Source organism: Wolffia australiana, chromosome 8 (assembly GCF_029677425.1).
Source record: "Wolffia australiana isolate 7733 chromosome 8, ASM2967742v1".
Lineage (NCBI taxonomy): Eukaryota > Viridiplantae > Streptophyta > Magnoliopsida > Alismatales > Araceae > Wolffia > Wolffia australiana.
In genome coordinates this window covers 18,367,519-18,385,503 of record NC_135842.1, presented here as the reverse complement: position 1 = coordinate 18,385,503, position 17,985 = coordinate 18,367,519, and positions in this window count along the sequence as shown.

The window sequence follows — 17,985 nt, the reverse complement described above, 5'->3', positions numbered from 1 at the left end:
ATCTCAATCCGCAGAGAATACTCAATCTTCTGATTGTCTAGATCTGTCACCACTGGTTTCGTCACCAAATTTAAATCATTCCATAACTTCATGTTCTCCTATTTACATAAATTTTAAATTTTCCAATCTTTCTATTTTTGAAAATTCAGTTGAATACAAGTAGCTATCTGTTGATCAAGATTTGTCTTCTACTTTGGATAATACACCAGAACCAGGTGTCAATCTAAAGGTCAAATATTTATCAGATATTTATCTCAAAACAAAGGCAAATTCTTCACCATCATCATCATTTTTGGTTTAGTTTTCTCACTCAACTCAATTTCCTACAAAAAATATTACTATCAAACATCCTCGTCCCAGTTGTTTTCAACCTACCATGACGACTCCTAGAGAGCTTACTTCCTTTTCTGTAGCAATCTACGAACAAAAACTGGATGCAAGCTATGGAAAAATAATACAACTCACTTCTTGATAACGACACTTGGTCTTTACTTCCTATGAATCCTAATTTTAATATTATAGGTTGTAAATGGGTTTATACACTCAAATACAATTTTTATGGTGAAAAATATTGTTATAAATCTCATCCAGTAGCTAAAGGCCACAATCAGCAAGAAGATTTTGAATATTTTCAAACTTTTAGTCCTGTCATTAAACATACTACTATTCAACTACTTTTATCTGTTGCTATTAGTAAACAATGGAAAATACATCAATTAGATGTATCGAATGCTTTCTTACATGGTGATCTATCAGAAACTATATATATGGAACAACCTGCAGATTTTCAAAATTCTGAATTTCCAACTCATATTTATAAACATAAGAAATCAATTTATGGTTTAAAACAATCTCCAAGAGCTTGGTTTACTAAACTACCATTTTTTCTTACTACACTTGGTTTTTCAGGTTAAAAAACAGAGACTTCTTTATTTTATAAATCTGATCCAATGTCGACAATGTTTATTATTATATATCTTGATGCCTTCTTAATTATTTGTCCTGATCATTTTATTCTTGGAATAGAGCTTCTTGATCTTCAATCGTGTTTTTCAATAAAAGGTCTTGGTCCTGCACATTTCTTTCTTGGAATAGAGCTTATACCACTTCATAATGGCTTTCTCCTTTCACAATATAAATATATTTATACTCCTTTACAACTAGCTAATCTTGAAAATAGCAAACCACTGCCTTATCCTTGTCCTTCAAGTCAGTCGTCTATTTTGTCGACTTCTTCTGACTCACCAGATGATTTTACTTATAGAAGCTTGGTTGGCAGTCTGTAATATCTCACCTTAAGCCATCCTGATATCGCTTTTTGCAGTTAAAAAATCATGTCAGAAAATGCATAAACCATCTAGAGATGATTATAAAGCTTTTAAAAATTTACTTTGTAGTATTACCTATGCATCTATATCTATAATTGCATATAGTGATGCAGACTGGGCAGGTAATCAAAGTAATAGAAGATCTACAAGTGGCTACTTTAGTTTTTTCTGGGGAAAATTTTGATGTCTTGGAGCGCGAAGAAACAATCAATCGTAAATTCTCTTAGTATGGAAGCAGACTATAAATCCTTGGCTGATGAGGCATCCAAAGTCATGTGGATAAATTATCTTTTCACATAGCTTTGAATCACTCCTTCATCTATTTATACACTCTGGTGATGACATCAAAGGCACTTATTTGGCCAAAAATCCTGTTTTTCATGCAGGAATGAAGCATATTGAAATTGATTTTCATGTTGTTTGAGAACAAGTTGCAGCAAAACTTCTCGACATCAAATTCATCACAAGCTCTGTACAACTAGCCGATCTCTTGACCAAGCCGCTGTCAAACCCATGATTTTAGGAGTTGTGTTCCAAGCTCAACGTCTTCCCCGTCCCTGATGAGCTTGCAGGGGGGCTGAAGAGAATTTATAAATGCCTAATAATTTATACTTACCGTGATGATCTATATCCTATAAATACCAACCCATGTGTCTTTCATATGATTAAGCATTACTGAAGGAGAAAATTACAATCCGCATCCTACTGTCATTCTTCTCATCCTCTCTCCCTTTCATCTTTCCCCATTCTCATTCTATCTCAACTTCTAATTCTATCACTCCGAGGAGTGTTTTTTCACAACCATGACCATTGCGAACACAGAAGAAACAAAAACATTCACAAAGTAAAAGCACGATGGCTGCACGTCCTTGTCGTGTGTTCTTTGTGCCTTTGATGGTCGTTGTTGCACTGATATCTTTGGCCTCTGCGAGTGAGGCTTTGTCGCCTCCACACGGTATTCCTGGGGGATTCAGGCTGATCACCGATCCAAAGGAGCCCCACATCCAGGACCTGGCTTGGTACGCCATTAGGGAGCACCAAAGGGAGACAGGAGAAGCACTGACACTCACCGTGTTCTTGGCGGGCAGCAACATGTTGTGGCAGTAATGAACTATCAACTCATTAGCTGGGCCACCCACAAACACAACAGTGTTGTGGAGAGCCTCTACCTGGCCAACGTGTACAGACGCCTGAGTAACTTCGACCTTATTCTGTAATGCCCTTCGCTCCACCCTGCTCGGTCCCACTATGAGATGTAAAACACATAAAGATAAACGAGGGAAACCATGTACTGATCACTACAATAAAATACTAGCTTCTTTTACCCATTCTAGTCATATGATTTAGATTCCGCTTAATACTCTATCGACGCCTTTCCCCAATTACTCTATTTTGGTTACGAGGAACGGGCTAGCAAGATAACCTGACCAATCTACTTAGTTTTTCCTTTTTTTTGGTATTCTCGGAATTTTTTCATTCTATCTCCTTTTCTATTTTAAAAAATGGAGACACCACTGAGAGGCCTTAAAGTACCTTCTGTGACGCCCACATGAAGACAAGAAGTTTTTGAGAAGCATAATCAGGTACAAAGTGAGTATCGTCGCCTGAAGCTGCTACAGTACAGAGTTATCGCGGGGCAACACTGTCTCCATCTGTACATAGTAACCTCTTGCTAGGTCATCATTTTCAATACCTCATGGTCCTCTTTGACATCGCCTTTGTCGCCATGGCCATTACCCTTGTCATCATCACGCCTCATCTATTGATGTGCGCACTCCCATCCGTCATGCATGATTCGGCTTTTCCCTTGCATAATTCTGATTGAAATTAGTCTGCATAATAAGCTGAATTAGATTTCATCCTACTTGGAGTATCAACTCGTAGTAGGCGCTCTGCCACATTAAAGAGTTCATATGGTGTCTTGAAAAAGAGCCAATGTGATAACTTGCAAATTACAATGTTAAATTGATGAATATTACATTACATATACCTGTTTTATTAGCCATATTTGCATGTTATCATACATAAATGGACATAAATGACTTGTACTATGATTTTATGATTGTTTTTACTTTTTATTATTATTTTTTACATGACATTTTTTTTTTGCAAAAACACGGTGCCGGGTACGGCCAACCCTAGGGTTGTGCCCGTAGACCGATCCATCCGTGCCCTGGACGCCACCCATGAGGTTTTTATTTATTAAGTGAAGCGAGTATATATATCCCAATTACACTCGGAATCCACTCGTCCACGCCCATAGTTTAGGAAAAGAAAAGATACATAACTGATACCTTGCAGGCGCTCGGGGAAGTGTGGTCCTCATCGTCCCTCCAGAGCCGCCCGACGGTATTGGTGTAGGTCGGGAGATATCCTTGCCTTCATGTCATCAAGCGGGGGCTGAAGTGCGTGGGGGGCGCTAGTAGGGGCGGGTGCAATCCGCTCCTCAATGCATTGAAGAATTATTTTTTGCAGGCATAAAACACTTGGCTATAGGTTGTTATTGGTTTAGTAAATTTTCTGCAATTGTTCCATATTTTTAATAATTTTTTATCATTATATAGCCAATAAATAATTTTTAGAATTAAAAGAATATTTTTATGATTTATTTAGTATTTTAAAATGATTTTTTGTGAATTTTGTGGCATCCACATCATTCGCCCAAAAATTTGGGCGAATGATTGGATGCATTAAATGAGTGCTTTATTGGCTCATAATGGCATTGCAATGTGTGATGCCATAATGAGAAAATCATTATTTTGAAATGATTAACTGGTGCAGCCAGCGAGGAAAATGTAAGTTTTTTTTCTTTATTTTTTTTGTGTAATAAATGCACGTAGAGAATCAATCTCCGCGTGCATTTATAAAGCAACAAATTCCTCGTAGCAGATCCAATCAGCTGTATGCATTGATTGCACGCGGAAATCAACTCCACGTGCATTTAATGAACAGTGAGCTTATGTTTCTTTTTTTATAAAAACGAGAACAGGACGAGGCGACGTGGCGTGTTCTCATCCGCTGAAAATACATCATTATTCCACAATGATTGCAGCATGTGGAAGCGCGCAAAGACATGGCAGAACGCAATCCGAGGGCGCAGAAATCGAGTCGATGCTGAAAAAAGGGGCATTTCATATTTGTGTGAAGGAGAGATAAAATATCCCATGGCCAAGATTAATCGCCAGTAAAATGGCAATATCTTGAGATCTAGCCGTCCGATTGCTCTCAAATTTTGAGGGTAGGTTTGTAATTTTACCCTCTACAATCCAGAAGGTTAGATTTTTAAATAGAGGTTGGGAAGAAGGGGAAATTCACTTTGGAAGCTCTCCCCTTAGAAATTGGCCCGGAAGGACACATGTGCTGCTTTTGAAGTCAACAGATCTTGTTTCATTATTCAAAGTTTTTAGTTTCTTCTTCACTGTTTGAACTTCTTCTTGAATGATTTTAATGCCAAGGCATGGGCAAAATGTACATGCCCTTGGAGATGATTTTTATGGTGATTAGCATTGCAATTTGATTTTGATTCAAGATCTGACTCTTAATTCTTAGTTCTACATTGATTTTCATCTCATATTGCATCTTAGATCTCTAGATTAGGGTCAAATTTCATCTTTTATTTTCCCACAAATTCTTCTATTTCCTCTCTCTCTAGGTTAATTTGCCCACTTTCTCTCACTAGATCTAGAAATTGATTATTTGAAATTTCAATTAACTATATAAAAAACCTAAATCCAGAATCTCATTGAAAACTTCTTCCATCTTAAAGCCCAATTTCAAAACCCCTTTCTTGCTCATAAATTCCTAATTTTAATTCATAAAAAATTGTGTTGATAAATCAGATTGGTTTAAACCTTGATAATCCAAATTAAGCTGATTTAAATATCAAAATTATCCTATCTAGAGTGTCTTGACCGAAAATATTAAAATCATTATTAAGCTTTTGCTTAATTTTGATTAATTACAGAACAACATTAAACACAATTAAGGCCTAGTAAATGCAAAAATTAATTTATCATTGAATTAATATATTGAATTAGGATAAAAATTCTTACAGAGAGCCTCCCTGTGGTTTGACCCCTTGCTTGCTCTATACATAGTATTTAGTGATTAAGGGCTATTATAAATTTTATTGCATAAGTCTAAATCAAAATGACATTTTTAAACACCAATTTTAGGCTTATCAGAGTGACACCTTTTTATTAAGTAGAGAAATTTTCTGTCTCAGCACAGATCGAGAAGAGGAAGGCCACAATAAAGATGGATTGGGGCAGCTTATTATCTATCCAAGCACTAGGTCTTAACTCAAATACTAATCGGAAATATATATAACATGTTTAATAGTTTCTAGTTTAACATAGTTTGAATATGCCTGGTGGCTCTCATTCCAATCAACCCATTGGTTTGTTTTATTGAACTGCACCTTCGTATTCCACTTTCATTTTAGTACTACTCGCTTGTGCCAACTCTTTTTTGTATGTGGAAGTTGGCAAGCTTAATGATAATAAAATATTTTCCCCATGTGAAGAAGATGCTTATTGGAAAATCATATCTCAACCGACAATACTCAATTGACCATATGCTGTCCAAAATTGTAAGTTTCATTTATGTATTTAATTATTTACAGATATGTGTAGCATCCTTATATTTCATAAGGTTCTGTACAAAAAACAAAGTTTTACATACAGCTTATGAAATCTTGGGTCGTCAACCCTTGCCAGGTACATTTTGTATGTGATAGCTCATTAACATGGGCCTACTTTGGACTCTCTCTCCTCCCCAGAATAAGTACCATGTAATGAACCCAAAAACAATTTTATGAGTGTTCATCCTCTTTTTTCTCTGGTTTTTTTACCCTCAAGAGAAATATTCAACGCTTGATCTTATATCCAATTTTATCATCTGAAAAAAAAATTCTAATAAATTTTGGAAATAAAAATAAAGTTACATTGAATTCAATGTAATTTTATATAACATAATTTTTTTTCAAATTCATTATAAAGAAAAATTGACTCACTTGTGTATGATATATATGGTCAATGACATGATATCAACATAACTTAACAACTTAAAACTACATAAAATCATCAACATTATCAATCTGATTATATTTCAGAAATTATAGTCTGATAAGTGTATTCTAGTCTAATGTGCAGAACGTGCTACATGTTTGCGATCATTTTAGAAAATGAGAAATCGAGAACAGAGTCAAATCAATGTGCACTGGATGCAATGGTGGGATTATCTCTCCTCTCCATTCAAGAAGCCACATCTCCCTCTTCTGAAATATAAGAAATGATAACATGATCCCATCAGCCCCTGATGACAATTTATTCACACGGTCTGCTCCTGCCTTTCATTGGTTTGGATTCACATCCTTTGGGTGCACATGTGACTTGGCACCTTCTTTTCTTCCTGGTACGATAGGTTCTCAAAAGAAATATTATCATTAGTTCCCAGTCTGAAGACGTATTGGTCTCTAATGCGGAATGCAAGGAAACTAATGTTTGGTAGCTTCAATGGCTTCCCAAGTTGCTTCATAGTTCGGTAAGTATTTCCATTTACCAAGGATATTTAATTCATGCCTATTAAAAATGTAGGATACTATGCATTCTAGATAAACCTGCCATTCCAACTTGTAATTAAGGTTAGTAGGAATATAAAATAATTGTATTATCACCGATAGCCCTTTAAAGTTTGGAAACATGATGGATTTTAGTCGATGCCTGTAGGTATATTTTGTATGCTAAAGTACCTATTTTCTTCAGAATTCTTTAAGGGCCAAATAATCTTGGAGATAACTTTAGATTGGTCATTTTGGCTAATGACCTCATATTGTAAGTTTTTCTCTTAAGATATAATTTCACCCTATCATTAATTTGTATGTCGCGGTAGTGTCTATCAGCTTAGGCTTTCAGATAAGCTTTTCCCTTTGCAAGGTGGGATTTAGGTTGACTCGGGGGTTTATGGGGATCAATATCTCAGTATTTTACGTGGTTTTGTTCAATAAACTTATCAGAAAAGAAACATTTTAATGGTGGAATGAAAAGAGCTCTGGGGACTAAATTCAGCCCATGAAATCCATCATATCAATTTATGGATGGTAGGAAAAACTGAGCCTAAGTGATCACGGTTGTGCAGATATTTCCAGAATTAGCTGATCATGGTTCTTGAATTCCATCCGATATCACTATTTCATTGAAAATAAGTCAACAATGTCTTGAATAAAAAATGGTTTTCTATGTTAATAAAATGAGCTTGTTTACGTATTCTGTGAATCACCACCAATATAAAAATGATATTGGTAGCCATTTGGTAAATTCAAGTGGAATAGCCTCCAATATTTGGTCAGGAATAACTAGTGATAATAACAACCCATCATGATTCGATAAAGATGCTTTGCGAATATTACAAGCAGACACAGAAGTTTTAATGGACTATTTGATTAAATGCCAGTATAGTTTTTGTGATATCCTTTGAAAATTTAAAGGAATCCACCATGAATCCAAAATTTTGAATCATGTTGTTCATTCAATATCATTTGGATAAGAGGCCAATTGACAAGTATCACTGATACTATTTTAGTTGATAGAAACTTTTGATTAATTGAATGTTTTAGGTATTTCTACAGGTGAATATAATATTTTTGTATTTTCATGAATTTTAATCAAAACAAAAGAAAAATACTTCAAAATAATTTCAAAAAATAAGGCAGATTATATTTTTTGAATAAATTCCAATTGAATAATCAAATTTTAACATAAGTTTGGGGATTTTTTCAGAAATAATTGAATTAGAAAAAAAACTTATTTAACTTCAACCGTGCATTCCAGGCGGTCGTTATGATGCATGTGCACAAAGTGGAAAATTTCTGGTACATTAGTGGAAATCGCTAAATTTTCTCAACCTACAACCCAGCCATACAGAATGCAACTATATATTAAAATCCAGAACTTATGCATGTTTTCTTTTATCATATTATACAAAATCCCCTTCAAAATTTAAATTCATCCATTTAGTTCCACTAATCATGCCTCCCTCTAACATGGTCTCTGAAGAGGGCTAAGTTGGGCCTTTTCTCCTCCGCAAATATTGGACCTCCCACTTTAATCAAAGCATGTGTCAGGCCTCTTCTTGTCTCCCATTTCTATCCATAATTTCATATTTTATTGAACTAATTCATGTATTCTATTTAACTAAAACTCAAAAATTAAGAATAATCAATAGAATAAAGTGGGGTTAGCCTCAAAATCCAATATATTCAGTAAATTAAGACTCAAAAGGTATATGATCTATGTAAAATAAATATTTAAATAAGGAATAGTCATACTTAATTATGACTATTGACTTGTTGTCATATAATAGTCTTACTGCTTTAATTTTTCTTACATCTATTGATACTCAAGGGCCAAAATCTCAATGTGCTAGGAACTATATATGATGTTGCTAAAAACTAAATTTCGTGAAACTGATCTTGAGGTTTTTTCCATCATTTTTAGGTTTGTGCGTGCATTATTCACCATTTAAATTTAAAATGATAAAATTCTAATTTAGTCAACATTTCTTGAAATTATGACTTTTGAAACTAACCCCACTTGACTCCTTATAGTCATTTTATTTTTGCCTCAGATTTCCTTAGAGTTCTATTTTAGATATATGCCTGAGGTGAATAAATTGGAAAATTTTGGCTGAAATGAGAGAAAAGAATCCTGTGCCATGTCGTGGAACAGAACAAGAAACCCCAGGCATGAACCAAATCTTAAAAGAGGCCTTATACACAATAAGTCCATTTTAGATCCCATTTACATCCTTCTAAGACTTGGGTAAAAAAAAGGCTAGGATTGTGGAACTAACCCACAAGTACAATTTTAGAAAGTGTTTTTTTTTTAAACAATTTGATCCCTGAAGGATATGGACTAAGGCTGGAGAGAAAGATATTCTCGGCCTTAAGACCCTAGGATTAAATATGTGGAGGGAGAATCAAGGCCTTCTATTCAAAATATTTTAATCTCTTTGTGTCCCATCTTGATTTTTTGCTCCCAACTTAGTGCATCAGATATATTTGATCTATAATTTTTATTTAGGAGTGGGAGATAGAGTGTTTAAGTTTGATCAAGATTCTAGGGGAAAAGTACTATGTGGCTGTTGAAGGAAGTATGTTTGATTTCAATTCTCAGACACTTTTCTCTGGTTAAAATTATAGTTTATGTCCTCCATGAAAAGATATCTAAAACATCAAATCAAAATTATTTAAAAATTCCTCTTGTTGAAAAATTTTCATCAATTTTCTCTGCTATATACAATACCACCCAATTCTAATGCCCAAAATTGAACCCTGGTCAATGTTATCACCCACAAATTTTGACGCAAGGGTGACACTAGATCACCATACAAAGGTATAAGATTTTAATTGAATCAATTCTTCCTCTAAAAATTCCTCAAAATAGTACAACTTGTGTTTATATTATGATGATTAAAAATAAATATATATATCACTTATGTAAAAATACTTTTGCTCCGTTTTATTTCATTATAGTGAATTTTATTCTAAAAAATGGAAAGAATCCTAAAGAAATGTTATGATAGTCTAAAAAACTCTTTGATATATAATATATGAAAGTTACATTCTTATTACTCGCTCCCAGTGGTTTTCAAACCGTACCATGTACTAAGTAAATTTTTGTAAATCAGAACCTTATATTGATGTGTTTTAATCCAATTTCTGGTTTATCAGATATTATCGAAGAAATATTAACAAACATCATAAATGGTTTTTCAAGAGGGAATTCATCAACCTTTGGAATGTGGTTTATGTTGTAAATAGGCAAACAGGATGACCATAAATTCATAGTAACCTTGACGGGTTTTAATAATTTTTTTGTTATATCATCATCATACATTTTGATATGTTAATATTTTGAGTTTAACTTGAAGAAAAATTTGTTTAACATGTAACTTGGAGAAAGTTTCTTCCCATAGTTCAACCAGAAAATAGTCCACCAAAGGTATCGTGAGTCCATTAGGAATACTAGTTTTGTTTGATGTTCGTTAGGCAATGCACATTTTTCAACCTGAATTTTTATTTTTAATCAATAAGCAGGATCACAAAATATTTTATTGAGTTGCTCATGACCTTAGAATGCCGCATTTCTTGAACAAGTGGTTGGACTTTTTTCCCTCCAATTATTAATAACTGTATGTCATAAACTCACAGGCCTTGTACCAGGGAGGGAATCTATGTGATGGTTCGTCTCTTTTGTGAGGCAATGTCAAATTGTGTTTAAATTTTATAGGATAAATAATTCTAAGATGTTATATTATTTATGATAGTTCATGAGTCTCTACCGTAGTATTGGCTGGGTCAGAGATGGGGTGTACGCATTTGAAATCATACCTGCGATGGAATATTTCATGAACTTGCTGTTAAATGTCAAAAGCAGAAGGAATGAATTGTTGATATTTTGGATAACATAGAATCAGTCCTTCCATAACATCTTTCAAGTCAGAATGTTATAAAATAATCCACTGATTTAAGCCATTGTACTCTAATTATAACAAAGAATCTTCATGCAGCTACAGGTAATAAATCTTGGAATACATTTAAACTTTGTATATGAAGAGACCACGTTCAGACCTATTCCATTAAAATATTTAAATAAGCAATATCCCAAAAGTATGTCAAATCTAGGTACATCCAGCACCAGAAATGAGGCAAGAGATAATATAGAAAGATTAATGAATTTGGGTGTCCTCACCATTAATCAGTGGCATCACCATTATGCCATTTACATTGCCCCTTAGCTTGAGAGCTCACACGAATGAAGGTCCTTGAGTTAGTTTGAGGTTAACTTTCACTAAAAAATACTCCTTTCATAATCAGACCGTCTTGAACAGGTTGCATTGGATCTTGAAAATATTATGTTACTTCAATTGTTTGATCCCCATACCAGATTAATATAAAATTTATTTTTTTTCAACAGTGCTCTCTCTTAATAAGGATGTTAAAGAAATAAAATTATACTTTGGTTTTCCTCACACTAGAGCTATAAATCAGTATTTCTTATATTGGAATTTCTTGGCAATCTTCCATTGTCGTTATGCCTCACTAATTAAACAGCAGTGTTTGATGAGCTAGCATATCCATTCAAGTGGAAAGATTGAAATTAGGTATCCATTGACGAGGTGAACCCCTTTGAATCTGATGTTTCTAAGCCATCAAAATTGCATGAGGGATATTTTTTGCCATGCTTTGAATTACCTGTCAATATCTAAATAAGGTTTGACGGCTCAACCCTGATGGCGGACCATCCAGTGGAGTGTGTCCAGACTCGACACCAACCACTTTGCGAAGCCTGAGTCGATGTGTTGAACCCAAATTTCCGCTACCGGGTTTGAGAAGTTGCACTCGCGTCATCTTGTTATGTGTTGTGTCTCTTTGTGGTTTTTATGACAGCCCATTCCTCGTGTATGGGCCCCATCGTCGCGTCCTTATAGTTTTTTCTCGTCGTCTTTGATTGTAAAGAGGCCCCCTCCTATGTGTGTACGAGCCTCCCCCGTGTGTGTTTGTTGTTAGCTGAGTTAGTTTGCACCTATGACAGTCCATGTTTTGTGTGGCTTCTCCTCGATCCGACCCGTACAACACCTACAACACTCATCCCTCAACTAGAAGCAATTCGCGACAACTGTTAACAGATTACTGCCACTAATGCACGGTGCATCGATTGTTCGCTATGATCTTGACGGCCACAGCTCCAGGACATCGACCAGGTAGATCTCGTCTATAGTCCCGTGCATCCGAAGGCTGTTCCCCTTGCTGCCATCAAGGAACCTGGCTGTTTTGGTAGTGGTTGAAAGTGCTGAATCTTCACCCTGACCTCAAAAGGACTGGGCGTCCAGACGCCTTCCCCCATCGTTCCCGAGCCTAACTGTCAGGACAGCCTTATCTACTTCAACAAGTGCAATTTGACTTTGAGATTATGGGTTCAAAGGTCACATTTCCTTCCCCATTTTTACAGTATTATTATCTCTTTCAGTGCTGGTCTCCAATTTGTCATTGCCTCTAGTGAGATTTTTATACGCTTAATAGTCTAGCCAACGTACTTGTGTTAAGGAATTTTCTTTGAGAGTATCGCATCTGTTCGTTCACGTCGACGGTGCAGTTACTCCTGGATGAAGATCGTCCCTCACTCCATCGGCCCTCGAGCTGATCACATGGATCATTTGGGAGCTCGGTCGTGACTCGACTCCTTCTCTGTGTCATCATCTGGTTACGCCACAGATCACCTGAATTCTGATGTGCTTCTCATCGATTTATCTCAATCGTTCGCATCATTTCACCTCATCACATTTTATATCATGTTCGTTCCGCTCTGTTGTAGCACGAGCCGCTCAATCACGCCAGTCGTGTTACATCAAACCCATTATTTCTTTCATATCATTAGGCTTTCCCTTTAGCAATATATGTGAACTTTCAGTATTGACAAATGTAGAGAGGCACTTTCCTTTATCTCAAGGTCGAGAAAAGGTAATTGAGATATGATAGTTTAAAATGTTGTATGAAATCCATGCATTATTAATGAATCATAAATTAGAGTTAGAAATTTCACTTAAGGCTTCTGGTTTATTGAAAAATATTTATAATTTTTCTTACAAGCTTAGGAAGAGTAAGAGTCAAATACACATGGATGAATTATTGAAGAATTTAGTTTTTTTATTTGTATCAGGTTGGTATTTATTTAAGTAATTAACTCTAATTTAATGAAAGAAAACTAGAAAAAAATAATTCAAAATAATTCTAGAAATGTCACAAAATCCTTGTTACCCTAACTTATTCAAATTGTATAGATTAAGTTTATGTATGTTCAAAGAAATTTATAAGTGAAAATAATAATGAATTCTGATTTAAATACATTAGCTGGCACTTGGTGAGCATGAGGTGACATTTTGATAGCGGGGGCATGAATTGTGAGGAGCGAATAAATGAAATACATCCATTGATTGCAACAGAGATGGTGGTGGATATGCATAGATGATGATAGAGTGAGGTGATGGAAATATGTGGTCGACAAGCCAATCACCCATTTCATATCGCGATTGACTTTCATGAAATGCAATGTATACATTATAAGGCATATATGATGCTTATAATGAAGTCCATGGATACATGATCGCTAGTTTGTATGCATGATTTCTAAAGATTCCACTTCAAAGGATACGTGAGAAGGAAATCAATGTATCTAGATAGAATAATACTATCTAGCCTCACTCATATCATGAGTATGACCAATCTCATAGGCATTAGTGTGGAGACACAAAGGATAGGTGGTGGGTGTTGTTTAGTGGAAAAAGTTGATTCACGTCACCATTGTGTAAATGGTTCTTAGATATGAGACACCAAAGATGTCTTGTGGATGAACAACTGCACTTATGGGTTCCAAATGATGGATTTTAAATATTCTTAGTTTGAGTGTATCAAGAAGTCTATCAATAACACCCTAAATTCGGTCTTTATTTCAAGCAATTTTGCACAATTTTATGCATTTAACAAGATTAAAAGGGGTTATTATCATATATTTACATGAAATTAATGTTTTCAAGTGATTTCTGATTTTTCCCTAATTTATGTTAATTTTATGAATTTGTAGGGATTTATTTGAGCTTGAAATAGTTATTTTTAAATGAAAAAGGCAGGTTTAATATTTAATTTCGAGGTTAATTAGTATGGGGATGAATTTCTGATTTTTATAGAATTTTATGGAATTTTATAGGATTTTATTGTATTTTTCAAAGATTTATTTGAGGAAGAAATGAATTTGTAATGAGGAAAAGGATATATTTATAAGGGCCAAATGAGTGTTAAAGTAATTTTCGAACTTTGGGGGAGTTTTCTTAAATTGGTGTTGCAATTATGCCCTTAGAAACAGCTCTCAGTCGTGCGTGCAGGCATAAATATATTATTTAAATAGTTACAGGGTTTTATTGCAATAAATCAGCAATTTTAATGGTTTTTATGGGAAGGAGGAGGAGAGAGAACGAATAGGATCTATACCTAAATTTTTTTGGGCAGCGTCCTTTTGCATGTCCGCATTGCAAATTTCCAGGCCACTCTCTCTCCGGGAGGTAAGCTCACCTCCCATGCTGTGCATGCAATGTGCATGCACAGGAGGTAACATGACATCTTATGAATGGCTGAAGTTATAAAAAACATCGAGGTGTGTACAAATCGCTAAGTATTGTATTGTTTTTTATTATTTTTCTTTATTTTTTGTTCCAGGCCAAGGGGTACGTGGCGCAACGAGAACGAACCCGCCATTTGAAGTTTAAAAATCGCCAGCCAATGAGAAATCAACATGTCATTGCGTGTTTTAAAAGAAAATAATTAAATAAATGGATTTAAATCCAATGGTTAAAATTAGTTTAAATTCATTTATTTATAACTTTTGATCCTGAGGTCCGATTGAGAAGATTTTTTATGGTTTTGCTCGTCTTGATCCCCTCTTTCTATCTGGTTGGATCATTCAGATCAAGCCTACATTGATAGATAAAAATTAATTGCTAAATTGGGGTAAAATGGTAATTTTCACCATGTAACCTAAGTATAAAAGCTGAATTTCGAGAGGAGGAGCTCATTCTTGATGGTTCTCTATCACAACAGCAAAACAGAGGAGCTGCAGCTTGAATTAACTTGTTTGGTACTTTTTCCTTCATTGTATTTGAATTTTTTTGGTGTATTTTGGATGTTTTTAGTTGAATCTCTTAATCGTTCTTATTAATTTCTGTCTGAACTTCTAAATCACTTGGCTTGAGCGGCATGTACAAGCCCTGACTAGGATTAGAGGAGTAACTGAGAGATTACTATAAAAAATATAAAAATATATAAAAAGGGTTCACTTTCTAGGAGATTGAATTTCCCATTCCATTATTCAATAGAGTAGTTGTTCCTGAATTATCAAATCTACAAAATCAACCAAAAAAATCTAAATCTTCTTCTTAATCTCTCTAATTGAACTCTTTGATCCTTTCAATTGGATCAATTAATTCAAATTAGAGCCCCTTATTTCTTCTACTCCTCTCATCTCTTTTACCTCCCTCTCTAATCTCCTTGTCTAATTAGGTTGATTTGATCTTCATTGAAGATCAAATTAACTCATTAAGGTTGAACTACCAACAAAATCATCAAATTGAATTCCTTACTAGCTTCCCTTGGACAATACCTTTACTTATCTCTATACATCTTAAGTTAAGGTTTTATAAATTTTATTGTATAAGCTGAAATTGAAAACGACAAGGGATTATAAATTTGGTAAAATTTACCCCTTTTTTGACTTATCAAGATGATTGAGAAATCAAGATGTGATTGGCGACCCTTGGTATTAATCGAGACAACTCAAAAAAGACGATGGATGAAATGAAGGCCTTTGCCAAGCTAATAAAATATCATAGATGACTTCTCCAATGATTTCTGCACATATTAGTACTAACTCAAATCAATTGTTAGGGTTTCATCGTTGACCATACCCAAAGTCAACCTAGGAACATCAAGTGGATACTGGATTTTACATACACAATATGATGTCGGACGTCATCGATGGCGTTGTTCCATGAGTAATTTCACTAAGTGAATATAACTACGTGATGTGAATATCCTAGGTGAATTGTACGTGCAGGGCCGACGAGTGGGGAATCCAGCGAGTTCTGAGCTCTGGAGCGGGCTACCGATGACGATGACGGTGACCTTCTGACCCTCGTTGGAGTGATAGCGGCGACTACGGCGCCAAATGGAAGAATTTTGTAGGGGCTTGCATGTAACATACGGGCTCGACTCATACCTATGAAGACACTCAACACATAGTTTTCTCGATAAAGTTCTCTCACCTAATCTAACCTGAGCACGGAGGAGTGTAGTCGAAAAATATATTGAAAGAACTAATATAACAGACGAGCAAGGGGTATGGCGTACCTCGGCGGGGGGGGGGGGCGTTTGTTGTCGACGTCTTCTTTGATGCACGGCCGGTGCAGGTAGGTGTGGTGGAGGATTGCCGGAGATGGGCACGGTGCAGCTCAACAGTCAGCTGATACGTGTGCTGGAGCGTGGCGGTAGAGGAGATCAGGTAGCGAGGAGGATGGCATCACTCGGCGTGTCCGTAACAACGGAGTGGTGTGGCTCAAGCGAGCAGACGAGTCAGACAAACAACCCGAAGGTGGGTTGGCACGAGCGGAGCCTGGCGATAGATGTGAGCAGCAGCCGATGCTAGCGGTGGCCGACGTGAGCGACAACCAGCAACTCAACGACAAGAGCGGGTCGGTGCAACAACCGGCGATGGTGACGCCTAAGGCCAAAAGTAGCGAGCGGCTGAGCGGGAGGGAGCAACTTCTTAGTGTCGGCGACGTTGGACCAGGCGGGTTCTAGACACGTCGTTCAGCAGCAACGGTGTAGACCCATCGCCATCATTTCTGTTGTGGTTGATAGGGTGAGCAGCCGTGCGGGGTTGAGGCAACCCGAGGTGCTGGTGATAGCCATTTACACTGTAGCAATTAAGTGGCGGTGGCACAGGGTCAGCCTATGACCAAAATGTCAACCTGGACGGCGGTGTCAGCGACTTCTGTCGGTCTTGATTGTCACGGACGAAATCAGCAAATCCATCTCCTTGAGCATGGCAGCACGAGTCACGCGTGTCAGGTTTCGGCCACATGATCGTAGCTCAACTGGAGGGACGATGAGGCCACATCATTCGTCAGAGGAGTGGTTGTGAATCTTCTCATGCCGCAGGGTCAACGCAGGGCCAGGTTGCGTGTCAGCGCAACAAACCGTTCGTGCGATGTAGGTCGTTATCCGTGACATAGGTTCGACCGAGTGTGGAGATCAGCGGTGGCGAACGTAAATGATACTGGTCGAGGGCTGACCACGGCGGGTGCAATCTCCAGGGCGTGCAACTGATGGCGTTCGCACGATTAGTAGGACCCTCCCCGTCGGTAATGCGGACGGTGCTTCGCACAGGTGCTTTCCTACAGGTGTGAGGCACGCGTTGTCCACCGGTTGTGCAGGCAACTCGTGGCTGTGTGGGGAGAACCTACGGGCAGCGTTATAGGTCGGACGGCAAATCAACACGCGCGTGGCGCATTCGATATCAGGATTAAGGCACAGTGATCCTGGATGGTGCAGTCCTACTCGACCACTTCTCTCAGTCTCCTTCCGTTCCTTCTCTTCTTCTTCTTCTTTTTCCTATTCTCCTTCTTCTTCCTCCTCCCTCTTTTTCCTCTCTTGTTCTAGCGTGAGATCTGAACGACAAACTGTAACTGCCACAAATGAAATCCAGATCTGTCGAAGAACGTGGGGCCATCATGGCCTTATATAGGGCCAGGATGGGCCCCTCACAAAGGGTCCAACAAGGGGAGTCCAATAAGAGGACCCCCCCCCCTTTTAAAACGCAATTAAAGGACATAGGGAATGAAACGACCACGAAAAAAATACGGACGAAGACAAAAACACAATGATACGAACGGGCATGTGCTCTACCCAGGGTATTTAAACCCGAGCGTCTTCACGGGCGCTATGGCATGTCGGTGAGGCTGGACACTGACCGGTGGTGATGCTGATGACGGCGATGACGCCGATGACGGCGATGACGGCGATGACGACGATGACGGCTCTGCTGATGAT